This window comes from Hyperolius riggenbachi, chromosome 8, assembly GCF_040937935.1.
Source record: "Hyperolius riggenbachi isolate aHypRig1 chromosome 8, aHypRig1.pri, whole genome shotgun sequence".
Lineage (NCBI taxonomy): Eukaryota > Metazoa > Chordata > Amphibia > Anura > Hyperoliidae > Hyperolius > Hyperolius riggenbachi.
This window is the reverse complement of record NC_090653.1, coordinates 150,673,299-150,700,992: the sequence shown is the minus strand read 5'-3', so window position 1 is coordinate 150,700,992 and position 27,694 is coordinate 150,673,299.

Sequence of the window (27,694 nt, the reverse complement as noted above, 5' to 3'; positions counted from 1 at the left end):
AACGCCCCCAGACGCGATGCTACGCAGACGTCCGTCTGAACCAGCCCTTAAGGATGTGAACGTATTGTATGTTAATCAACAGGATCTGTTCACATTGCTCTGTTGGAATGGATCTGTTCAGCCGATTCTGCCGAATGCACAGCAAGTTTGGGGAGGGAACGATTTTTTCAGATCACCTGAACCGTTGCATTTACGGTGCGCTAACATCACAGAGGGTCATAGATCAAAAACAAATGCCCAATAAAAATAGATCAGTTTCACGGATCAGTTTTTAAACCGATTTAGGCCTGGTGCACACCAGAGGAGGTTTTCTGAGCGTTTTGAGTTTTTAAATCTGCTGCTAATGTTATCCTATGTGTCTGTGCACACTGGAGCAATGAGGTTTTGTAAAACACCCCATAGCATTACATTGGGAAGAGCTTTTGAAACCTCTAAAAGCTCTTCCCAATGTAATGCTATGGGTTTTTTTTTTACAAAACCTCATTGCTCCAGTGTGCACAGACACATAGGATAACATTAGCAGCAGATTTAAAAACTCAAAATGCTCAGAAAAACTCCTCTGGTGTGCACCAGGCCTTAGTGTTGATCCGTCCAGTGTGAACTAACCCTTACTGGCAAATATTTCACACAACATGGTGGGATCAGTGTGCTTCTGCACATGCAATACAAAGGATTTTGCCAAGCTGCTTAGACTGTTATGCTGGTCCTCAGCATATTGGTGACCTGAAATACCTGTGTATGCAAAAGGAAACAGGCATCAGAAATCACATATGGGCAAATAGGTATTTTAAACAGAAAATAAAAAATTGTTTCCTTGCAGTAAATGTGCATTGAATAAGGGCCATAGGACCTGATACACTAAAGTAAGGTAAAGTTACCATGCGCAGGGAGTGTACAGCAATTTTACTGTTGCTAGCGAATGGTGTGTGTAGGAGGCGTGGCTGCAGAGATACTGGGTATATAACATCAGCAGCATAAGACTATAGTAAATATTCCCTTATAACAAACCTATCATAATTTGTGATAGAGTAGGCTGAAATAATGTTTGCGTAAATTAAATTACTTCTGACGGTCACTTGAAATTTATATATTAGGAGACATTTTCTCATCACTAGCTCTAATAATGCCTATATGTAGAGATGTCCCGAACCTCCGATTTTCGGTTTTCGAACTTCCGACAAATTATGGTTCGCATGAACTTTCGCGAACCGCAATAGACTTCAATGGGGAGACGAATCTTGAAAACTAGAAACACTTATGCTGGTGATGGAAAACATGTTTCAAGGGGTCTAACATCTGAGTTTTTGCATGGATGAGTGGGATAGACGCCAAAAGTCCCGGGGAAAAATCTGGATTTGACGCAAAGCGGCGTTTTAAGGGCAGAAATCACATTGCATGCTAAATTGCAGGCCTAAAGTGCTTTCAAACATCTTGCATGTGTATACATCAATCAGGGAGTGCAATTAGAGTACTGCTTCACACTGACACACCAAACTCACTGTGTAACGCACCACAAACAGCTGTTTGTGTAGTGACGGCCTTCCTGGATTGGTGCGCACCATGGCGAGAGTGCAGGCCGTGGCGGTTTTCAAGCCCATATGGTTGCCAGGCTGTGGTAGCTCAATGATAGAACAACAGTGACTGTCCAGCTGATCAAATTTGGTCTGTCCACAATGAAGCAACGACCTTATTATCGTGGGTGTGGGTGTGCCCCCCGAGACACTCATATAGCCGGCGGTCATTGCTTCATTGTCATATGCAAGCCTCTTCACCGCGGCAAGGTAACGATCACGAAGGGGGATTGGCACATGTACATGCCTTTTGTTTTGTTGTTGCAACTGCAGTGCAGCCAAAAAAATTAGGCAGGCATGTACACGCACCAGAAAAAATATTATAGCGGCTGCTGCTAGCAGCAGCCTTAAAAATTCAGGAATCCGCCCGGAGTCCTGGACCCCACTGGTGGCGGAGAAGGCAGTCAAGCGGCCTGCAGGCAGAGATGCTGTGTGGGGACTGGGAGCGACTTTGTCTTGGGGCAGGCAGTCACACGGCGTACAGGCAGAGATGCTGTGTGTGGGGACTGACTTAGTCTTTGGGCAGGCCTGACCGTGCTTTGCAGACCACGTGGTCAGATGGACCCTTGACCCAATGCTGTGTGCCAGAGATGACACCACTTGCCTTTCAACATCACGGTACGCAGGGTCGGACTGGGACACTGGGGGCCCACCAAAGAAATTTCAACCTGGGGCCCACACATCCCATGATTGCGGTGAAAAAAGGGCGTGACCATGCACCGGAAAGTGGGCGTGGTCATGCTGTATTATGGACAGGGCCAAATGTACATGATCTTAGCAGCATTGTAATTCAGAGACACTGCTGCCCAGCAAAACTTTGCATAGAGTCCCCTCCTTAAATATACAGTAATATCCTACTTTGCAGAGGTTGCGACCGCAGAGGTTGCAACCGCATCGGGGCCCTTGGGCCAAAGGGGCCCCAAAGGGCCCTCCCTCAAGTACAGTATTACCTCTCTATTGGTCCTGTGCTCATAATAATCACTTCTATAGATACTTTGAACAGTGGTAATCATTAGCAAGCTATTTCCCATCCCCTTCTTGCAACTCTGACACTGTAGTTGCCATTGGCAGGTTTTGGTGCGTCATATCAATTGTTATGTATAGAGTGCTTGGGGGGCCCCATTGTAAAATTTGCATCAAGGCCTACAGCTCCTTAGCTGCACCACTGCTCTCAGCATGAGTGATTACAGCACTGAGAAGAGAATTTTTGTGCTGCAGGCAGCAATTGGAGCTATGTCAGACAAGGAGGGGGGGGGCCCACCAAAGACCTGGAGGGAAGCCCACCGAGGGAAAAAACTGTACTACTGTGGCCCAGTCCGACCCTGACGGTACGGTTCGGGTATCGCCTTTTTTGAGAAATAATTGCATATCTTCCACTGCGGTGTGTGGATTTGCTTTTGTGTGCTGCTTTTCCTCAGGTGGTCATCCCATTGCAGTTTGTGCTTTGTCATCATGTGCCTTCGTAAGGAAGTTGTCCCTTCGCGGGTCTTGGTCTTTCCACGGTTCAATTTTTGGTGGCAGAGAGTACAGATGGCATTGCTCTCATCTGAGCCAGACACACAAAAGATTTCCACACTGCTGAGCCGGGGGGTGATGGCACTTTGGTGGTGGCGGCCGAGTGTTAAGTGGGGTGCCAGAATCAGAGCAGGAGGAGGAAGATATGTCACGCTTCCGTGCGGAAGCTGAGGAAGATGAGGTGTTCTGTGTTAAATAGTCAACTGCGTCCTGACAATCTTGGGGTTTGATGGCACACGCCTTCTGAACACTGTACTTTGGTCCAGGGCCGCACAAAATCATGACAGCACGACCTCGGGGGAACCTGCCGGGTGGCCTGCCTCTGGCTCTGGCTCTGCCTGTTTTGCCCATATTAGGGGAGATGAAGTGAAAGGTATGCACTGACTTGACTAATACAATGTGCAGTCACACAGGTGAGTGAACGGGTATGCAGTGACTGGTATCAATACAATGTGCAGCTGTCACACACACACACAGGTAGCATGAACAGGTGCAGTGACACTGCGTGCGCTCACGTAGGTAGGTGGGTGCACTGTGAACAACAGGTAGATATATGCAGTGATGGGTATTACAAATGTGCAGCTGCCTGGCTACCGTGAACAGGTTCAGTGACTGGTGGTATTAACAGTGCATGCGCTCACTTAGGTAGGTGGGTGCACTGAACACACTTGAGGCAGGGCGACGCCCGAAACATGTTGTGTATTTTGTCATGCTTGGTTTCCTGTGAATACAGTGGTTGAAAAAGCGGTCTCTGATTTCTATGAACACAACAGGTAGGTATATGCAGTGACGGATATTACAAGTGTGCACTTGTCACACACAGGTACCGCCGTGAACAGGTGCAGTGACTGGTGGTATTAACAATGCGTGCGCTTACGTAGGTAAGTGGGTGCACTAAACACAGGTAGGTATATGCAGGTAGGTATATGCAGTGATGGGTATTACAAGTGTGCACCTGTCACACACACACACACACACACACACACACACACACACACACACAGGTACAGCCTTGAACAGGTGCAATGACAGGTGGTATTAACAATGCGTGCGCTCACGTAGATAGGTAGGTAGGTGCACTGAACAGTGAACAAGTGCAATGACTGGTGGTATTAATGCGTGCGCTCACGTAGGTAGGTGCACTAAACAGTGAACAGGTGCAGTGATTGGGATGGGATTACAAATCTGCAGCTGCCTGTCACACACACAGGTAGTCACTGAATGTGCTGGACCTGGCAGTGGCACAATAGCAATTACACCAAAGGCCACCTGCGACTGACAGGGCTGAGTGGGCCACACAAATTTTTTTTTAAAAAAAATTAGATCACAAGAACAAGATTAGCTCTCAAAAGAGCTGATGAGGGGTGCTTCTTTAGCAATAAGAATCAGCAAGGAGCAAGCTAACAAGCCTACAAAAGCCTAACTAAGCTTTCCCTATGAGAGTCTGCTGCAGCAGCTGTCATTTCTCTAATTACTGCAGGCACACGAGTGAGTGAAAAGCCTGACGCTGCCTGCCTTTTAGAAGGGGGAGGAGTGGCTCCAGGAGGGAGTGTAGCCTAATTGGCTACCCTGTGCCTGCTGACTGTGATGCAGAGGGTCAAAGTTGACCCTAATGGTGCACTATGGGAGGCGAATCGAACCGCCATAAAGTTCGCGATCACGGGCGAACGCGAACCACGGAAGTTTGCCAGGAACCATTCGCCGGCGAACCATCTCTACCTATATGTAGTGACCAAACAGAGGATGTAGCTATGACATATTTAATGAGTATCAAACCCAAGAATCTGTCACAGCAATCCTCCTCCTTGTGGGATCAGTGAATTGGAGGAGATGAGGGTGGTGAATATGAGGTCCTGATTTACTAAGCTTAGCAAGTGTGCAGTGCCTGATGATTGTCTGTGTCTTTGTCTGTCATGATTGCTAATGCACTGTGCACTGAACAAGAATCAAAATGATGTTTAGGGCTCCTCAGCTTTCATGATTGACCTAAATGTTACATTTCTTCTCTATTTTCCCTTTTTTCCCTTTAAGGTGGAATTATGCGTTAGTAATGTACACAATAAAAACCTAACAATTGGTCATTGCCCACCTGTGGCTCTGCCAAACCCCCCCCCCCCCCCCCCCCCAACGCCGACCAACATTGCTGGTACAAAGAGCTGGCTTTTCTGATTGATTTCTGAATCAATTATTAACCAGGGTTATTTAAGTTTTCAATTTTTTTTTTCAAGCCTCTCTTTGATGTCACCCTCCAGTGCAGAAGTGTGAGTCAAGTTCACCAAATCCTTGCAACGGAATACCCAAGCAGCTCGGGATGAACCAAAACCACTAGGAAAGTATAGGAGACTAAAAGAGACCAAAAAGCCCTTTTACTAAAAAGCAATGCTTAGTGTGATTGGCCTTCAGAAAACAGAAGGTATTTGCAACAATTCAGCCTTGAGTGAACATCTGTGGCTACCTACAATGTACCGCTACTGAATATGCAAATGATCTCTTTATGCCCCTGAAGCCAGGCTTACATCTAGAACCGCTGGTGTATAGCAAGCCTATAGCTTTACATTTTACAGAGCGACATCAACCTAACAAGCCGTCTGCATTAAAGGGAACCTAAGCTGAGGAGGATATGGATATTTCCTTTTTTAAAATATTACCAGTTGCCTGACTCTCCTGCTGATCCTGTGTCTCTAATACTTTAAGCCACAGCCCCTGAACAAGCATGCAGATCAGGTGCTCTGACTGAAGTTAGACTGGATTAGCTGCATGCTTGTTTCAGGTGTGTAATTCAGTCACTACTGCAGCCAAAGACATCATCAGGACTGACAAGCAACTGGTATTGTTTAAAAGGAAACATCCATATCCCTCTCAGTTTAGGTTCCCTTTAAGTCAAGCCCCAGAGGCTGGTTGAGGCGAGCTGGAGTAGGGTGGCTTGCAGGTATTATGGTGGCTTATGTTCCTTGTGTAGTGCTCAGATCTTTATAGGGTCTCCTTGACTGGCAGCACATTTACATACGCATATGGTATTTCTTTTGCAAACCTCTACACACTGGCGATTTTTGTCCAGATCACACCTTAGCATTACATTGCACTTTGCACTTTTATAGAGGCTAGCTTATTGATTGTACTCATTGGCTAATTGGATATTGATTGTGTTGGACATTTACTAAGGACAATTTAGGTGACAGCCTGGATTGATGATTCTTATAGATATGATAGATTATTTGCACCCAGCACCTTGTGCATTTTATTCTTTCTTGACTTAATTATATGATTTATATGCACTTTATTTATCCTCCATTGCCTGCACTTCTTAATCATATTACTATGTATATTAAAATATATTTAAGAAAAGATAATTTCAGCGCTCACAATTGATTTAAAATCACCCCAGATGGCACAACCACCTCTCTGGGTGTCTAAAGTTCCAATGGCACCTAGCCACAAATGTCCAGATATAAATAAACAGTTATATGGGGTGCTGCAGGATATGCCAGGTTGTACTGGTAAAGTTTATGCAGGTAAGTGATCATGCGCTCCCCCTCATCCACAATAAGCACGCTTCCAAAGAAATTGTAGAGATACAGATCCCCTTTCGGGTACAGACTCACCAGATCCTTAGGTCTCAAGTGACCAAATCGCGCATCCGGGGGTGTTGGCCCCCCCGTCGCCTCTCTGGCCACTGTTTATCCTCCAGTGATTGCTGACTCTGCTGGGCTCCGCTGGGCTCTCCTTCTCACTCGTGCAGGATGTTGAGAAAAAATAAAAACAAGAGGACCAGCCTCTAATCGTGTATTACCTTCTTTTATTTTTCCAAGAAAAGTTTAAAAACATGCAGCAAATTCATATGGCAGTTGGATAACAGATAAAGTTCTTTGGGCTAGGTGGAGTTAGCTCCCGGGTGGCCGCCTCTCACCGTCCCCTCTGCCCCTCCACACTGCTTGTTAAACTGCAAAAAAACACCAGGCCGGGGATCACTCCAGTGACTCCTCTCGGCTGTACTTCCTGGCGTACGCGTCACACGCTACGCATGTACGCGTTGACGTCACTCAAGCCACGCCCTACGCGTTTCGCTGGTAACAGCTCATCAGGGGCTAATCATTAAAATATATACCCCCCACCCCCCTCATATTGCTTTGCTCCAGTCGTGCATTTATCTTAGGCAGCCACCCTCCTTATGGTTTTATTGTTTTTTGTCCCCCCCCCCCCCTTTTTTTGTTTCCCTAGTGTGTTTTTTTTTTGTCTTGTTTACTGTTATGAAAGTGATCAATAAAAACAATGTATTTGTATTTTCATACATTTAGAATTTTGCTCTGCTCTAGATACACACATTTGTATATTCATTATTGATTATATAAACAGTCTTTGCTGTGCTCTCTGGACCCCCTTTTTTGACCTATACAATACCTTTTCAGTGGCTGGGCACATGCAGTCATTAGAACATTGCTGCAGTGCAGACTGAGATAGATTTTTTTTTTTAATGAACCTTTAGGGTGAACTCAGGTGAAGGGAGGGGGGAAAGGGCTGATAGCAAGTCTACAAATTAAAAGTCTGTGTAATTCCTTTTCCGTGGCTGTACACATACAGTCATTAGAACAATGGTGCAGAGAGCAGACTGTTTTTTTATGGGCCCTTATCAATTTGACACCCCCACAGTCACTGCCTGATCCACCTGATCCCTACATACAGAAGGCAGCTTGAGACGACAAAACCCGCCACAAGAACTGTTAAGAAGTGGACAGAGGATGCAAAAATGAGGCTGCAGGCATGCTTGGAATGCACTAACTGGTCGGCCCTAGAGGCATCCACGCTGGAGGAATGGTCAGAAAATGTCCTCTCCTACATTCGCTTCTGCGAAGACACATGCATTCCAACCAAATCCCTCAAGGTCTTCCCGAACGACAAACCCTGGTTCAACAGCAACCTTCGACGTCTACGGAAAATCAAGGAAGAGGCGCACAGGACGGGCACCCCAGAAGAGTTCAGAGAAGCCAGAAATTCCCTGAACAGAGAACTAAAAGCTGCAAAGAGGACCTACTCTAACAAGGTAGGCCTCAGCCTTCAGTCCGGCAACTCGAGGGAAGTCTGGAAGGGCCTCAGGGCGGCCACGAACTTTAAACTCCCCCAGCAACACGCAGCCCCCAGCCTCCAACTGGCGGAGGAACTAAATGAATTTTATTGCAGGTTTGAACACCAACCCAAGAGGCCCGTGGTCTCAGCACCCCAGCCAGCACTGGACTCCACAACATCCGCGACAAAGGACGCTAAGGGCCCAATAGCAGCCAGTGGCACCCCCGCTCTGTCCGCTGTGCAAGAAGAGGAGGTGCTACAACACCTTCGCAGACTGAACCCCAGGAAAGCCTCAGGCCCGGATGGGGTGTCATCACACTGCCTGAGAACCTGTGCAATCCAACTAGCTCCCATCCTCACCTCTCTCTACAACAGATCCCTATCGGAAGGGAAGGTCCCCTCCTGCTTCAAAAGGTCCACAATCATTCAAGTCCCCAAAAAAACAGGAAACACGGAGCTCAACAACTTTAGACCCGTAGCCCTGACCCCCATCATCATGAAAGTATTCGAAAGGCTGGTGCTGACCCACCTGAAGCACTCCACCGACACTCTCCTTGAACCACACCAGTTTGCCTACAGAGAAAACCGATCAGTAGACGATGCCATCAATGTCAGCCTGGCATACATCTCGGAGCACCTTGACAGACCAGGAGCCTACGCCAGGGTCCTTTTCCTGGACTTCAGCTCGGCCTTTAACACCATCTGTCCTGACATCCTGATCGACAACCTTACGTATCTCGGGGTAGATTCCCTCCTCTGCAAGTGGGTAAAGGACTTTCTCTCCAATAGAACACAACGGGTCAAGCTTGGCAGTCGCTTCTCCAGCGAGAGAACCACAAACATTGGCGCACCACAAGGGTGCGTGCTGTCCCCACTCCTGTTCTCTCTGTATACTAACAACTGCACCTCGGCCACTGACTCCGTCAAAGTTATTAAATTTGCAGACGATACCACGCTCATTGGCCTCATCGACAGAAATGGGGAGGACGCTTATCGAAAGGAAATTGAGAAGATCTGTAATTGGTGCAAGGACAACAAACTCGTTCTCAACACGGCAAAGACAGTGGAACTGATTGTGGACTTCCGGAAACTCCCTCCTGCCCCTCTCCCCGTGCTTATTGATGGGTCTGAGGTCTCCAGAGTTCAAAGCGTCCAGTTCCTAGGCACAACTATAACAAGCGACCTCAAATGGGGGCAAAACATTACCAGAACTCAGAAGAAAGCACAGCAGAGGTTATTCTTCCTGCGACAATTAAAGAAATTCGGTATGCCACGGGAGTTGCTTACCAGCTTTTACACCGCGACTATTGAATCCATCCTCTGCTGCTCCATCATTGTCTGGTATGCAGGAGCAACCGCCAGGGACAAATACAAACTTAACAGAGTGCTAAATGCAGCAGAAAAGATCATTGGCGCCCACCTACCCTCGCTAGATCTCCTCTACTCCATGAGAATGAAGGCAAGGGCCTCCAAGATTTTACTCGATCCCTCCCACCCAGGCAGGCGCTACTTCGAGCCCCTACCATTAGGACGCCGTTTCAGATCCATCCCCTCCAAAACCACCAGGCGCATGAACACCTTCTTCCCCCAAGCGGTCCTCCTGATGAACTCGCTAAACTCAAGACCCCCCACCACCACCACCACCAGGTCTGACCACTGAGAAACTCTAGGCCTCAGGGAAACCCTTCCTCATAGCTGTATTCTCTGACCCTCCCAAGACTCAATCCTGCCATTGCTTTATATGTTTGCTGTTGCTTTAAATGTTTGCTTTGTATGTTTGCCTTGCGTTGTTATATGTTCCCGAACTGCCATTTGCCATGTGAACCACAAGCAATTCCGGGCACACCAATCGGTGTACTTGGCGACAATAAAGATGATTCTGATCACAGCATTAAGGTCGCTTCATGGTAGGTCCGGCCCTGTCTTTACCTGCACATTGCTTTCACAAGTGCACCATCTTGATTGGTTACACATTATTATGCTTTGACAAAGAGACCTTGAGAGAATTTAAAATTATGGATATTTTGTTTAAATAATTTGAATGAAATGCATAGGAGTGCTGATGTTTGGAGATTAACTCTCTACAAGGTGTTGTCAGTCACTCTATCTGAGCACCCTGCTTAGTTCCACGTATGGCATCACCTTATGGTGTGCAGGACTAACTCATTATTGACCTATGTAACATTCCAGAGATCCAAAAAAGGGGGGCAAGAAAAGATTTGATACTTACTAACTAGAATTTGCATGGTGGTTTGTACAGCGTGATAGATTAGAGTCTTCTAGAGGTAGAAAAGCCTTTAAACTAGTATTCAATTTTCAATTTAATTTAGCACTTTCCATCACCTTAGCGAAGAAACTGATGAGCTCTTTCAATGACAATGACTTTGTATACCTGTACCATTGTGTGCTGTCACATTACATTATACCGGATTATGTCAGGCAGGATGTGTCTCTGCATAATGTGACATGACAGAAATATTAATGGATAGAAACACTTCCCAGAGATTCACTTTTATTGAACAGATGTGTAACAAAACCCAGGAGTAGTCTGCAAGCAGAGACTTTCCAGCCATCACATCTTGCTGTACCTTCCCTTATGTATTAATAAAGAGACACAAGGTCAATCAGAACCATCTTAGTTTAAATGGAGGTAATTTATACTTTGTGCATATATCCAGTGAGACATTAGCCAAATGTTTATTATTTTTGGAGTTGAGAAGGATTAGACTCTTAGCCACATTATTACTACTGCCTGGGATTTAAAAGGAACCTGAAGCAAGAGGTATATGGAGGCTACCATATTCATTTCCTTTTAAGCAATACCAGTTGCCTGGCTATCCTGCTGATCCTCTGCCTCTAATCATTTTAGCCATAGACCCTGAACAAGCATATGCAGATCAAGTGTTTCTGACTTTATTGTCAGATCTGACAAGATTAGCTGCATGCTTGTTTCTGGTGTTATTCAGGAACTACTGCAGCCAAATAGACCAGCATGGCTGTCAGGCAACTGGTATTACTTAAAAGGAAATACATATGGCGGCTTCCATATACCTCTTACTTCAGTTGTCATTTAAGTATTGCTACAAGATTGTCCCTGTCATCATTCAGCAGGTAAAAGTAATGCAATACAAATTAAGTTCAATATAAAAACACACATCACCCACCCAATAGTGTTCCCAGTATTGTGTTCAAAGTAATGTTCAAGCTGTATGTAGTCCTCAGAGAGAGTTTACAAGGTATTTTGTATGAGGGGGAGAGATCCCCTTGTTTATGAGTAGGTCAACATGCTGATTTAGTGAAAGTCTAAATTCAAGAATCTAAGGATGATGGCCATTCCTCTATTTTTATATTGCTGCTGGCACCATCCATTACTTGTCACTTGACTTATGAATTAAGCTCATCAAACGGGAACAGTAAATTCGGGCGCCTGAGGCAAGTGGACAAATCGGGCGCCGCCATTCACTCCCATAATAAATATCGTTTAATGGGCGCCCGACAGGAAAAAAGGGCGCCGCAGAAAAATAACGTTTTATAAGCGGCGCCCGGAGACTTTTACTGTTTTATAACTGCTTCTCATGATTACACATTATTTTATGATTTAAAATTTTTTAAACATTATTTTTAAACGAAAAACAGTACAATCTTTTTTAAAACATTATTTTTAAACGAAAAACAGCACAATATTTTTTTCACACGTTATTAATGCTTATCACAGGGGGGTCTTAGGTTTAGGCACCACCAGGGGGGTCTTAGGTTTAGGCATCAACAGGGGGGTCTTAGGTTTAGGCACCACCAGGGGAGTCTTAGGTTTAGGCACCACCAGGGGAGTCTTAGGTTTAGGCACCATCAGGGGAGTCTTAGGTTTAGGCACCACCGGGGGGTCTTAGGTTTAGGCACCAACACGGGGGTCTAGGGGTTAGGGGTAGGTACAGGGAGGGTTACTTACTATTTTTTTTTAAACGTTATTATACGTTTCACTTTTTAAACGGAAGATTAACGTTTTCACAATTGCCAATTTCATGCACATTATTTAATGATTTATAACTTTATAAAACATTATTTTTAAACGAAATATAGTACATTATATTTTTAAACGTTATCCATGTTTATCGTTTAAAACCCGGCGCCCTTTTTTCCCAGCGCCCCTTTTTAACGTACGCCATCAAACAGTGGTGAGTACTATTTAAAGTTTACCTACATCTCATATGATACGGACTCTTCTACAGTTCATGCTGCCTGTACCTAGTTTCTGGAACTGTTTCCAATAACCAAGGTATTAAGAAGAACTTAGAAGAAGTCCTGGTTGGTGTAAAAAATCTTTCTGAAGATAGTGGTTTGAAGTTTGACCCTTTTGTTGAATCTCAATTCTGACTCTGTATTATTGAGTTTGGTAAAATGCATCGCCAGGAACTCAGTACAGACAGGATCAATGTGGTTGATAGGTATCAAAAACTACTTCTGAGGGTCATCAGTAGCAGAAAGATGTAGATGTTGTGCAGCAACCACTCTGGCCAACCATTTATAAACAGTACTTTACTGCTGCACTGTGAAATCTGCTAATTGGTAACATCTACAATGTAAAGTTCACATTTTAAATCATTCTGCAAAGGATGCATTAAAAGTACTTTTCAACTTACTTTGGTGGTGTTGATGGGTAAAGCCAACTGTCCTGTGAACATATTTAAGGCTTTCTTCGACATATAGTGAAGCTTAACGGTGATTTATGCCTTAGTATTTCTTCCACAGGGTGTATAGTTATGTGCTTTTAATAGTACTTTGATTCCCAGTGCCTTTTCCACAAGTCATTGAACTCCGGGGCGAAGAAAATGTTCCAGAGAATGATTTAAAACATTTTCTGTGACCCTGCGCCTTTGGCTGGCATGAATGGAGGATATGTGCGAAAAGTATTTCATTTCTTTGCCATTTGTTACATGCTTCGTTAAATTCTGGCTAATAAGAGTCTGTTCTGGCCTTCAGTGATCTCCCTTCCTGAGATCTGTGTGTCTTAAAGCCTTTGAAAGACTTGCGGGGTTTTGTGCTATTACAATGCTCAGTACAATGACAGGAAAAACTCCTGCTAGCTTTAGATGTAATGTGACAGGGGGCAGCCAAGCCAGGAAAAGAAGTTCACTCTCATAACTCAAACCCTCTCATTACATAACTGGAGGATTTCAGATTACCTCTGCAGGAAAGACCCCCAGTATGTGGAAACTTAGGTACTGGAATGATACTGTTTTTATGCTGCTCGGTGTCTACACATGACACCACTTTTGGGCCAGCAGCCACTCATCAAAATATCTGCTAAAATAATATAATTATAATGTATTCCTGTGTTTAAAGGTGAACAGCTATAAACATGGTGAGATTTTCAAAAGAGATGTGTAGTTAAGTGCAGTTTAATCTACATCATTTCTTGTATGGGAATATGTATGGAGAAGCATGCAACTAGTTTGACAATGCAGTAAGGGCGGGCCGAGGCAGAGGCGAGAGAGGATCCAGCCTCAGGGCACAGTGTAGGAGGGGCACACAAGTCACTCAGCTATCATTTCCCTATTGTGTTTGAAGCAGAGAGAATTAAGAAAAGGGGATACATGTCAGTGACTGTAAGCAAGATAACAGGAGATTAAGGTGTTGGGGGGGGGGGGGGGGGGGGGCTGGATTTACATTACAGGAGCCTATAGGCACAGATGTCCTGGCTCCCTAGACCTCGTCCTCCATAAACCTACAAACACCCGCTGCACATCACCACAAGTGCACTAGCCGGCCCAGTTGTCCCTTCTCTCTTAGTTCCCTTGCTCATCATAGGTAGCTACAGGTATCCCTTGTATAAATACAGAGGGGCTGCAGCACACAACAGGAAAACAGTGACAGGGGCTCTTGGTTACGCTTTAACGTGCTTAAGCTCACCAACTGCGCCAAAGTGTCCCCAATCTGGTGAGTCCTACTCTACCATGCAAAATGCCAGTTTTTATAAGCAGTCTAGTGGGAACTAATCCAAAACCCAACAGTCAACTAAATGGGAGAAAAGGAAATTAAAAACACCTCACCTTTCACTAGCTACCAAATGAACTCTCTGAACATGTGCAATCCACTCATTTATATACTTAACTGTGCTAGAGGTGGGCGTGGTTATGCAGGCTCACAGGGGAAAATTATAAATAAATACCAAGGGATGATCCCTTGGTATTTATTTACAGGTGTCCCTTAGTGTTAGGTAGCCAGAGCTATTCTTGGTATTAAGTAGCTAGAGGTGCCCCCAGGTATTAGGTGCCTTTGACTGAAGGTAAATCTGACAGTGGAATGCAGAGAGTCGGGTGAGTAACCTCTCACTTACATTCCGCTTGGGACACTGCATAAGAAAGGAGGGAGGGAGGCGCCCCGGGAGGGAATTGAGCCGCCTTCCCATCATCAGGTGCCTGTAGGCACGTGCCTACAGTGCCTTATAGTAAATCCAGCCCTGAACAAAGGTAAAACATGGTATGGTGATCATGACCAAGCAATGAGAGCAATTTGAGCAAGTTTGTACAAGATGTTGATAATGTTGCAGAGAATTGCACCTCATATAGATGCAGAAGATTGTTGCTTGATGTATGGACAGCAACAGGTGAATCTGCTTAGAAAGAAAACAAAGCGATGATCTTATCTGGATAAATGATATGATAGCTGCACTTATTTAGATAGCAGACTGCTGTTTTTCTTATTGTACAGCTGAACACGCTATGATATATTAATGGGATATGGGTAGTACCAGTAGTTGCCGTAATGTAACTATGATTTGTGATTTTTACACTGATGACATTACTATGAGATAAAAGAGAATAGCACAACTATATGGGTAGTAAGGAACTGTGAGACATATTTGTATTGTATGTTATGGCAGACTGTGCCACAATCTCATCCCAGTCTGAGCCTGGCTGCAGATTGGGGGTCTCCAGTCATCAGCACGGATGGGTGCATGGCTCTCCATGTAGGTTCGGCGTCTCCACAGGTTCTGCTGGCTTGTGTGAATGGATTTCATCTAGCTTTCCCTGGATGATGGGCACGCTCGGCATATACTCTCTGTTGCCTTCTCTGAACCAGGAAGTGGTTGACTTATGCAGAGGCAGGTCTGGTTTCCCATTGACTGGATTCATTTGTTAAACTTCCTGATTGGCTGTTGTAGGTATTTAAGCAAGGATTGCACACTTAGTAGTTGCCAGTGATAGTGTTAGGTTGCCAGAGCTAACTGCTGGGATCCCCTTGCTGCTGCCTCCTGTTACTTACCTGATATCTTGTCTGAACCATTGCCTGTACACTGACTATTCTGTTGCCTGCTGCCTGGACCGACCACTGCCTGTCTGGCCACTCTCTTGGCTATTCCTGTTCTTTTCTGATATATGACCCCTGGCATGCTGATTTTGAGATTGCATATGATTGCAATTGACAGACATCTCATATATGTATATGACCCCTGGCTTATTGATTTTGAAATTGCCTACGATCATTAGTGACTATCATCTGATATCTGTGTATGATTTAGAACTGTTTAACTACACTTTTTGCTTGAATCATTGTTTAGTGGGAACTGGTAGTACCATTGCAGTTGTAGGCGCCAGAAGAATATAAACAATTGGTTAAAAGGTTTAAAATGAAGTGGGCAGTGGTGGACTTACCCCTTCAGTGCAGACCAGAAAAATTGCTGGTTTTAGCAACAAAAAAAAGTTTATTTACATACTCCAGAAGGGTGCAACGTGTTTTGCGGGTATATCCCACTTCCTCAGGCAACACAAGGGAGCATATAACTCATACAGTCTGTTTCAAAGCTTCGCTGGTAGTACCATTGCCATATGGCATTCAGCCCGGATACCAGGCACATTAAGGTCTGGTTGTAACCAAAGTCGGGTATAACGTACTTGTCTCCCATTCAAGCAGGATGCGCCACACAAGGTGAAGATTGCAGAGGTAGATTGGGGCATAGGGACTGATATAAGGAGGTGGATCTACTGGTCCTTATATATTGTGAGTTAATTTTAAAAGACAAAAAGCCAATTAAAAAACTTTAAATCATTGTGGGAAAATCCCCTTGTAGGTATATACAGTGCTGCCCATAATTATTCATACCCCCGGCAAATTTTTACTTAAAGAGAATCTGTACTCTAAAATTCTTACAATAAAAAGCATACCATTCTATTCATTATGTTCTCCTGTGCCCCTCTGTGCTGTTTGTGCCACTCCCTGCTGCAATCCTGGCTTGTAATTGCCAGTTTTAGGCAGTGTTTACAAACAAAAGACATGACATGTGATAGGCTGAGAGGAGCTCAGTCTGTGACTCATACAGAGCCTGCAGAGGGCATGGAGAGGGTGAGTATAGCTTCTGTGTATAGCTTCTGCCTTTAACGAGCAGAGCAGCACATTCTTGCCTGAGTGCCTGAGCCTGACAAAGCCATCAGAGGAAAGAAGATTAAATTATATAACAGAGATAATACAGCCACTATGCAACTAGGAAAGATTGCAGTAAGACAGACCACATAAGAACAGGTATAGGAACTTATAAAATAGAAGAATTACGGCTGAAAATTTTGTTACAGAGTCTCTTTAACCGGTTCAGCACCGCAGTCCGAAAATCTCATGCATCCGAGCCAACGTTCACCTCCCATTCATTCGCCTATAACTTTATTGCTAGTTATCACAATGAATTGATCTATATCTTGTTTTTTCCGCCACTAATTAGGCTTTCTTTGGGTAGTACATTTTACTAAGAATTATTTTTTTCTAAATCTATTTTAACAGGAAGATTAAGAAAGAAATTTAAAAAATTCATTATTTCTCAGTGTTTGGCCATTATAGTTTGAAATTAATATACGCTACCGTGATTAAAACTCATGTATTTTATTTGCCCATCTGTCCCGGTTATTACACCATTGAAACGATGTCCCTATCACGATTTATGGTGCCGATATTTCATTTAGAAATAAAGGTGCATTTTTTCAATTTGCATCCATCACTATTTATAAGCTTACAATTTTAAATAATATAATAACATATTCTCTTGACATGCATATTTAAAAAGTTCTGACCCTTGGGTAACTATTTATGTTGTTTTTTTTTTTTTTAATAAAAAAAAGTGTATGTGGGTAATTTTTGGTGTGGGAGGGAAACTGCTAATTTTAAATGTAAAATAATATTTTGTTGTTATTAAAAATGTATGTGGGTGCAGTTTACTATTTGGCCACAAGATGGCCACAGTGAAAAAAAGTCCTGGATGCGAACGATCTCGCATCCAGGAAATAAAATGCAGGAGAGAAGTTTCCTGGGGGCAGAAATACCGCTCTCTCTGGAGAGAAAGCGTCGGTATTTCTGCGGGAAAGTTAGATCGGTGAATGGGAATTACATTCCCATTCACTGATCGGGGGGCTAGCGGCGGGCAGTGGGAGCACGCGCGGGGGCGCGCCCGATCGCGCGCACCAGCCGGTGGCAGCAGCAGTACCTATCTGGACGAGGAAGCTCGTCCAGATAGGCCGAACTGGTTAAAGTTACTTTTATTCAACCGGCAAGTCATTTTTTGACGGGAAATTACATAGGTGTCTCCTAAAAGATAATAAGACGATGTACAAGAGGAACCTTTCAGGTTGGAGGGTCTTCTTGCCATCACTCTAATCTTTAGCTCCCTCCACAGATTCTCAATTGGATTCAAGTCAGGACTCTGCCTGGACCACTCCAAAACATTAATGTTGTTGTCCGCTAACCATTTCTTCACCACTTTTGCTGTGTGTTTTGGGTTATAGTCATGCTGAAATGTCCATTGGTGGCCAAGTTTCTCTGCAGACTAATTGATGTTGTCTTTGAGAATCCTCATGTATTATTTTTTTTTCATGGTGCTGTTTACTGTGATTAGGTTCCCTGGTCCACTGGCTGAAAAAACAACCCTGAAGCATTAGGTTCCTACCACCATGTTTGACAGTGGGGATTGTGTTCTTTGGGCTGAAGGGTTCTCCTTTTTTACACCAAATGAAGGAAACATCATTATGACCAACCAATTCAATTTTTGGTTCACAGAAGACCAGAAGTCTACGTTTTTGTCCCGATGAGCATTTGCAAAGGCCAAGCAAGCTTTTGTGTGGTCAATCTGGAGAAGTGGTGTCATCCTTGTTCTATGTCAGTGGAACCCAGCAGTGTGCAGTGTCCATTGGATTGTCTGTCTTGAGACATTGTCACCAGCAGAGCCCAGATTCACCAGGATGGCCTTGGTGGTGATCTTTGGATTCTTTATCACCTCTCTCACTATCCTCCTGGCCAGCACATGTGTCACTTTTGGCTTCCGAGCACGTCCTCTGAGATTTTCCACAGTGAAGAACATCTTGTATTTTTTTAATAATACTTTGCACTGTAGCCACTGCAACTAGAAAACATTTAGAAATGGCCTTTTGTCCCTTTCCTGACTGTGCACAGCCACAATGCACAGCCACAGGTCCTCACTGAGCTCCTATGTCTTAGCCATGACTGTCCACAAACCAACTGCAGAGAGCTGCTGTTTTTCACCTGTTGAATTGATTAAAACAGCTGTTCCCAATTAATCAGGGTAATTAGGATGCTTTAGAACAGCTTGGACTATTTGGAATGGTATAGAACTTTAGATTTTTCCACAGACTGTGACAGTTTTTGAAGGTTATGAATAATTTTGGACTGGACACTTTTTGCTCAAATTTAAATAAAAACTAAGAAATGTTTTTTTTCCCACTATAATCACTTTTGTACATCATCCTATTATCTTTTGGGAGACACCTATGTCATTTCCCATCAAAAAATTATTTGCCGGTTGAATAAAAGTAACTTTAAGTTAAAACTTGCCAGGGGCATGAATAATTATGGGCAGCACTGTACATACGTATACATATGCCCACCTCCTCCTTCAGGTGGGCTGGTCAGCTGGGCTCCTTTTACTTGCTTCCCAGACCACTTCTGACTCCTACATGTTGTGGGTGCCCAGTGGTTGGGCAGGTGCTGGTTGTTCTGGAGATCTCAGCAGTCAGCAGGGCTTCTCCCTTTTCCACACATGGCTCCTGCCCAGTGCGAATACCGTGTAGTTCAGTGGAGATATGGGAGGCTTAGTTTTTGGGGAATGTGTGATAAAGCACAGTGCCACCATATATGTAGTTTAACTTTCATTTTGCAACACGTTTCGAGAGATGAATTAAATGGTTTTGATACCATCTGCATACTGAACTCAGCCAGCACTAAAATATGCTTATTTATATTAAAGTGGCAATACACAGAGCGCTGCCAAACCAGCCATGTTGATCCAGCAGCTGATGAATTTATGTGCAAAATAATTGACATGAAACTTGAAACAGCTGCCTTCATGTTACATCAATTACATAAAATCTGACTACAAAGCTATCCTGTAAAATGCAATAAGCTACACAGTAAGATCCAGCATAGAACATCCATAGTTGCTAAATGCTCAATTAATGCTTTGTAATTAATAGTCTACAGCTATGTTTGAGAACAACATAGTATTTCAAAGTAAATAATAAAATATATACTAAAGCTTAATTCTAGCAAAAAATGAAGACCTCCCTGCCTCCAAATCAACACCGTTAAATCAGGTCTGTTTATAACAATTTTCTGTACATAACATGATTTGCAAGAAAATGCAGATGTTTAACTGCCACTAGGCTTGGTGTTTGGTTTTGGGTCATTACAAATTATACCTGAACACCTGTCATTTAGACAGCAAAAAATCTGAAGATTACTAATGTCCAGCTTTGTGTGTTTGGCTGGTAGGGTGGGCCTCCACATAATACCATTGCTCTCCCATGCTGTCTTGGTTCACCAATCAGGGCCAGGGAAGAGCATCTCGTCTCCATCTTGGTTGAGGCAGGCTTCCGACTGGATACCTGACAATCACCTGCTCTTTAACCAGCCATTGCTGTATAAAAAGGAGCAGCGGGCTTGGCTAGCATCAGAGTTGCCAAATCATCCCTTTAACCACTTAAAGGGAACCTAAACTAAGAAGGATGTGGATTTTTCCTTTTAAAATAGTACCAGTTGCCTGACTCTCCTGCTGATCCTGTGTCTCTAATACTTTTACCCACAGCCCCTCAACAAGCAAGCAGATCAGGTGCTCTGACTGAAGTTAGACTGGTTTAGCTGCATGCTTGTTTCAGGTGTGTGATTGAGCCACTACTGCAGCTAAAGACATCAGCAGGTAGCCAGACAACTTGGATTGTTTAAAGGTAACATCCATATGCCTCTCAGTTTAGGTTTCCTTTAAGGACTACAGGCTTAAAACCCCTTAAAGAGAATCTGTACTCTAAAATTCTTACAATAAAAAGCATACCATTCTATTTATTATGTTCTCTTGGGCCCCTCTGTGCTGTTTCTGCCACTCCCTGCTGCGATCCTGGCTTGTAATTGCCAGTTTTAGGCAGTGTTTACAAACAAAAGACATGGCTGCTAACCAGAGTGTGATAGGCTGAGAGAAGCTCAGTCTGTGACTCACACAGAGCCTGCAGGGGGCGTAGAGAGGGTGTGTATAGCTTCTATCCTATCACAAGCAGACCAGCACATTCCTGCCTGAGTGCCTGAGCCCGACAAAGCCGTCAGAGGAAAGAAGATTAGATTATATAACAGAGATACTACAGCCACTGTGCAACTAGGAAAGGCTGCAGTAAGGCAGACCACATTAGAACAGGTATAGGAACTTATAGGATAGAAGAAATAAGGCTGAAAATTTTGTTACAGAGTCTCTTTAAGGACCAGACACTTTTTTTCCATTCAGACCACTGCAGCTTTAACGGTTTATTGCTCGGTCATACAACCTACTATCTAAATTAATTTTACCTAATTTTCTTGTCACTAATACAGCTTTCTTTTGGTGCTATTTGATTGCTGCTGTGATTTTTAGTTTTTATTATATTCATCAAAAAAGACATGAATTTTGTCAAAAAAATGATTTTTTTTAACTTTCTGTGCTGACATTTTTCAAAAAAGTAACATTTCTATATACATTTTTGTCTAAATTTACTGTGCTAAAGGTCTTTGATCAATAAATAGCAGTGGTGCTCGTCTGAGCTATTTATCCTAGCTCTTTTTTCACTATTCGAGCTCGAATACCGAACTCGAATAGTATTAGCTATCCGGGCTGTGCTATCCGAGCGCACTCGGATAGCAATCAGCTATCCGGAGATATCCTAGCTATCCGAGCTTGGATAGTGTCACGAGCTCGGATAGCGTCACGACAGACGTCACCTGGAGTCCTCACAAGCGAATCAGAGGGCTACCAGCCCTCTGACTGCAGCCAATCACAGAGGGGGAGCCTGGCCAAGCCCCCCTCTATAAATACCGGATGCCATCTTGCCTCACTCATCCTGCTTGCGACTTACTGACTGATAGTACTGAGAGACTGCTCCAGTGCTTTTTGTCTGTGTGGAAGTGCATTTCTATTGTTCTAAACCAAGCGTTTTTACACCCCAACACTTGATATTCAACTGTATTGCTTTGTATTGTGGATAGATTGTATTTTAGGCAGTTCGGTTTGTGTGATTACTAGGGACTAGGGAGGGAGACAGTCTGTCACTGGTGCTGCAGCTGCAGCCAGCAGCTAGGCCCTGTGCCTAGGCAAGGTAGCCTGCCCTGCTCTGTGCTCTAGTCTCTAGTTACCTGTGCTCTCACCTGTCCTACTCTACTCCTGTACTACTACTTCTGTGTTAGATAGATTATTGTACTATTTTGTAGTTAGCAAGGCACAGCTTTACTGCTATACCTGTCACACCTGTTCTATTATTTAGCTGGATTCTTCTATTGTTTAGTTAGTAGTACTGTAGTGTACTGTACTCTAGTCTGTGTATAGGGATCGTCTGTCACCGCGTTACCTAGGGTCTTTGTGTGCGCAGTGCACATCTGCGCTGTCCGCACCCTCTCGTTAGTGCTACACCCGTCCTATTGTTTATATATTACTTCTACTGTCTATTCGCTGAATTGTACTGTAGTCTGTGTATAGGGACACCGTCAGTCAGCGTCAGCTAGGGTCTTTGTGTGTGCAGTGCGCACTCTCTCGTTAGCGCTACACCGATCTCTGCTGTAGAGTACACCTGTCCGTCACCTCACACACCCACCACCACTAGTCCCACCCCATTAAAGTACCCCACTTGTCCCACCCGCCTTTACATACATAAGGTTTTTTTTTTCATTTGTATAATATTAAAAATATACGATGTCTGGCACTGGCAGCTGCGGTTTGGACAAGGGCAGCAAGGGCATCGCCAAGAGAGGAGGTCGTGGGCGTGGCAGCAGCGCCACCACCACCATGCGCAGTTCTGCGTCTGCACCAGTGGCTATTCCGCCATTAGCCACTGGCCGTGGATGCCTTGCCGCCCAAAAGCTGGGAGTCACGCTGCAGAGACACAGCAGCAGCAGCAGCGTGTGGCCCAGATGTTCCTCCCACCGCCAGGTCGTAGCCGTCCTATTGAGGAGAAGGACGCAGACTCTGTGGTGGAACTGGTGGTGGATGAGCAGGCCACCATTAGCTCTGGAACCGAGTCCTCCACCCCCGCCATCACTCCTGTTCGCAAGAGCAGCAGCAGCCGACCAGCACTGCCTGGGGAGCAGGAGGAGGAGTGCAGTTCTCCAGCCCCAGCGGGCGACACCAGCACCCTGTCACTCAGCACCTTCTTATCCCCAAGTGCAGTGGGGTTATGGAATGCTGTTGCGGCAGAATTGGCGGAGGAAGGAATGCTCATGGGCACTTTGGGGGATGATGCTTTGGACAGTCAGACAGTGGTGACTGTCCATCCGCCCATGCATGCAGAAGGGGAGTTTGTGGGATTCCAGCAGGACATGTTTGAGGAGGGGGAGGATGATGATGACAGGGTGAAGGACAGAGACTGGGTGCCAGGTCCTGGGAGTGGGGATGTCATCAGCTCTGAGGAGGAGGAATGCGTCTGTGGGCCTTGCTAGAAGGATCAGCATCGTAGGCATGGGCAGGATCACCTGGGGGCGTGGTATGCAGGCCACACAGAAAATTAAATTATTTTAGAGGTGTCCGGGTTGAAAACTGTGCTGTCCCAATTGTGTATTGGACACAATGTGGGCTTCACGACCGCTGTCTCGAACCTCATGGTGTTTATTTACGGCCTTGGAACCACCGCTAGGACCCAGGGCCTACTATGTCTCGCTGCCTGCCCTCCTGCCTGCTGCCAAATGCCAGTCTGCCACACACACTCATCCTCCTCATGCTGCCTGCTGCTGTATTTCCTCCTGCTGTCTGTGTGTTTCCACTGCCAGGGAACACATTACAAGGTGCTGCTGCCCATGCGCCACCAGCTATTACGCTCAACAATAGCTGCATCCATTTGAAAAAAAAAATTGTAATTAATTTAGAGGTGTCCGGGTTGAAAACTGTGCTGTCCCAATTGTGTATTGGACACAATGTGGGCTTCACGACCGCTGTCTGGAACCTCATGCTGTTTATTTACGGCCCTGGAACCACCGCTAGGACCCAGGGCCTATTATGTCTCGCTGCCTGCCCTCCTGCTGCCTGCTACCAAATGCCAGTCTGCTACACACACTCATCCTCCTCACGCTGCCTGCTGCTGTATTTCCTCCTGCTGTCTGTGTGTTTCCACTGCCAGGGAACACATTACAAGGTGCTGCTGCCCATGCGCCACCAGCTATTACGCTCAACAATAGCTGCATTATTTTGGAAAAAAAAAAAAAAGAAAATTAAATTATTTTAGAGGTGTCCGGGTTGAAAACTGTGCTGTCCCAATTGTGTATTGGACACAATGTGGGCTTCACGACCGCTGTCTGGAACCTCATGGTGTTTATTTACGGCCCTGGAACTACCGCTAGGACCCAGGGCCTACTATGTCTCGCTGCCTGCCCTCCTGCCTGCTGCCAAATGCCAGTCTGCCACACACACTCATCCTCCTCATGCTGCCTACTGCTGTATTTCCTCCTGCTGTCTGTGTGTTTCCACTGCCAGGGAACACATTACAAGGTGCTGCTGTCAATGCGCCACCAGCTATTACGCTCAACAATAGCTGCATAATTTTGAAAAAAAAGAAAAGAAAATTAAATTATTTTAGAGGTGTCCGGGTTGAAAACTGTGCTGTCCCAATTGTGTATTGGACACAATGTGGGCTTCACGACCGCTGTCTGGAACCTCATGGTGTTCATTTACGGCCCTGGAACCACCGCTAGGACCCAGGGCCTACTATGTCTCGCTGCCTACCCTCCTGCCTGCTGCCAAATGCCAGTCTGCCACACACACTCATCCTCCTCACGCTGCCTGCTGCTGTATTTCCTCCTGCTGTCTGTGTGTTTCCACTGCCAGGGAACACATTACAAGGTGCTGCTGCCCATGCGCCACCAGCTATTACGCTCAAAAATAGCTGCATCCATTTGAAAAAAAAAATTGTAATTAATTTAGAGGTGTCCGGGTTGAAAACTGTGCTGTCCCAATTGTGTATTGGACACAATGTGGGCTTCACGACCGCTGTCTGGAACCTCATGCTGTTTATTTACGGCCCTGGAACCACCGCTAGGACCCAGGGCCTATTATGTCTCGCTGCCTGCCCTCCTGCTGCCTGCTACCAAATGCCAGTCTGCTACACACACTCATCCTCCTCACGCTGCCTGCTGCTGTATTTCCTCCTGCTGTCTGTGTGTTTCCACTGCCAGGGAACACATTACAAGGTGCTGCTGTCAATGCGCCACCAGCTATTACGCTCAACAATAGCTGCATAATTTTGAAAAAAAAGAAAAGAAAATTAAATTATTTTAGAGGTGTCCGGGTTGAAAACTGTGCTGTCCCAATTGTGTATTGGACACAATGTGGGCTTCACGACCGCTGTCTGGAACCTCATGGTGTTCATTTACGGCCCTGGAACCACCGCTAGGACCCAGGGCCTACTATGTCTCGCTGCCTACCCTCCTGCCTGCTGCCAAATGCCAGTCTGCCACACACACTCATCCTCCTCACGCTGCCTGCTGCTGTATTTCCTCCTGCTGTCTGTGTGTTTCCACTGCCAGGGAACACATTACAAGGTGCTGCTGCCCATGCGCCACCAGCTATTACGCTCAAAAATAGCTGCATCCATTTGAAAAAAAAAATTGTAATTAATTTAGAGGTGTCCGGGTTGAAAACTGTGCTGTCCCAATTGTGTATTGGACACAATGTGGGCTTCACGACCGCTGTCTGGAACCTCATGCTGTTTATTTATGGCCCTGGAACCACCGCTAGGACCCAGGGCCTATTATGTCTCACTGCCTGCCCTCCTGCTGCCTGCTACCAAATGCCAGTCTGCTACACACACTCATCCTCCTCACGCTGCCTGCTGCTGTATTTCCTCCTGCTGTCTGTGTGTTTCCACTGCCAGGGAACACATTACAAGGTGCTGCTGCCCATGCGCCACCAGCTATTACGCTCAACAATAGCTGCATTATTTTGAAAAAAAAAGAAAGAAAATTAAATTATTTTAGAGGTGTCCGGGTTGAAAACTGTGCTGTCCCAATTGTGTATTGGACACAATGTGGGCTTCACAATCGCTGTCTGGAACCTCATGGTGTTCATTTACGGCCCTGGAACCACCGCTAGGACCCAGGGCCTACTATGTCTCTTCTGCCTGCCCTCCTGCCTGCTGCCAAATGCCAGTCTGCCACACACACTCATCCTCCTCACGCTGCCTGCTGCTGTATTTCCTCCTGCTGTCTGTGTGTTTCCACTGCCAGGGAACCCATTACAAGGTGCTGCTGCCCATGCGCCACCAGCTATTACGCTCAAAAATAGCTGCATCCATTTGAAAGAAAAATTGTAATTAATTTAGAGGTGTCCGGGTTGAAAACTGTGCCGTCCCAATTGTGTATTGGACACAATGTGGGCTTCACGACCGCTGTCTGGAACCTCATGCTGTTTATTTACGGCCCTGGAACTACAGCTAGGAACCAGGGCCTATTATGTCTCGCTGTCTGCCCTCCTGCTGCCTGCTGCCAAATGCCAGTCTGCCACACACGCTCATCCTCCTCACGATGCCTGCTGTTGTATTTCCTCCTGCTGTCTGTGTCTCCACTGCCAGGGAACACATTACAAGGTGCTGCTGCCCATGCACCACCAGCTATTACGCTCAAAAATAGCTGCCTGCCCTGCATTATTTATTTTGAAAAAAAAAATTTAAATTATTTTAGAGGTGTCCGGGTTGAAAACTGTGCTGTCCCAATTGTGTATTGGACACAATGTGGGCTTCACGACCGCTGTCTGGAACCTCATGGTGTTTATTTACGGCCCTGGAACCACCGCTAGGAACCAGGGCCTATTATGTCTCCCTGCCTGCCCTCCTGCTGCCTGCTGCCAAATGCCAGTCTGCCACACACGCTCATCCTCCTCACGATGCCTGCTGTTGTATTTCCTCCTGCTGTCTGTGTCTCCACTGCCAGGGAACACATTACAAGGTGCTGCTGCCCATGCGCCACCAGCTATTACGCTCAAAAATAGCTGCCTGCCCTGCATTATTTATTTTGAAAAATTTTTTTTTAAATTACTTTAGAGGTGTCCGGGTTAAAAACTGTGCTGTCCCAATTGTGTATTGGACACAATGTGGGCTTCACGACCGCTGTCTGGAACCTCATGCTATTTATTTACGGCCCTGGAACCACAGCTAGGAACCAGGGCCTATTATGTCTCGCTGCCTGCCCTCCTGCTGCCTGCTGCCAAATGCCAGTCTGCCACACACACTCATCCTCCTCACGCTGCCTGCTGTTGTATTTCCTCCTGCTGTCTGTGTCTCCACTGCCAGGGAACACATTACAAGGTGCTGCTGCCCATGCACCACCAGCTATTACGCTCAAAAATAGCTGCCTGACCTGCATTATTTATTTTGAAAAAAAAAATTTAAATTATTTTAGAGGTGTCCGGGTTGAAAACTGTGCTGTCCCAATTGTGTATTGGACACAATGTGGCTTCACGAACGCTGTCTGGAACCTCATGGTGTTTATTTACGGCCCTGGAACCACCGCTAGGAACCAGGGCCTATTATGTCTCCCTGCCTGCCCTCCTGCTGCCTGCTGCCAAATGCCAGTCTGCCACACACGCTCATCCTCCTCACGATGCCTGCTGTTGTATTTCCTCCTGCTGTCTGTGTCTCCACTGCCAGGGAACACATTACAAGGTGCTGCTGCCCATGCGCCACCAGCTATTACGCTCAAAAATAGCTGCATCCATTTGAAAAAAAAATTTTTAAATTATTTTAGAGGTGTCCGGGTTGAAAACTGTGCTGTCCCAACTGTGTATTGGACACAATGTGGGCTTCACGACCGCTGTCTGGAACCTCATGCTGTTTATTTACGTCCCTGGTACCACCGCTAGGAACCAGGGCCTATTATGTCAGTCACATCACACTGCCTGACACACACTCCTCCTCCTCCTGTAGCTGCATTGAGCTTCTGCTGTCTGTGTGCTGCTACCACTGCCAGGGAGAACAGAAGAAGAACTTTTTTCTGTTGCCACCTGCCCACCCACTCTCCTACCGACAGCCATTACCACACTACAATAGCTGCAACAAGCCTGCAAC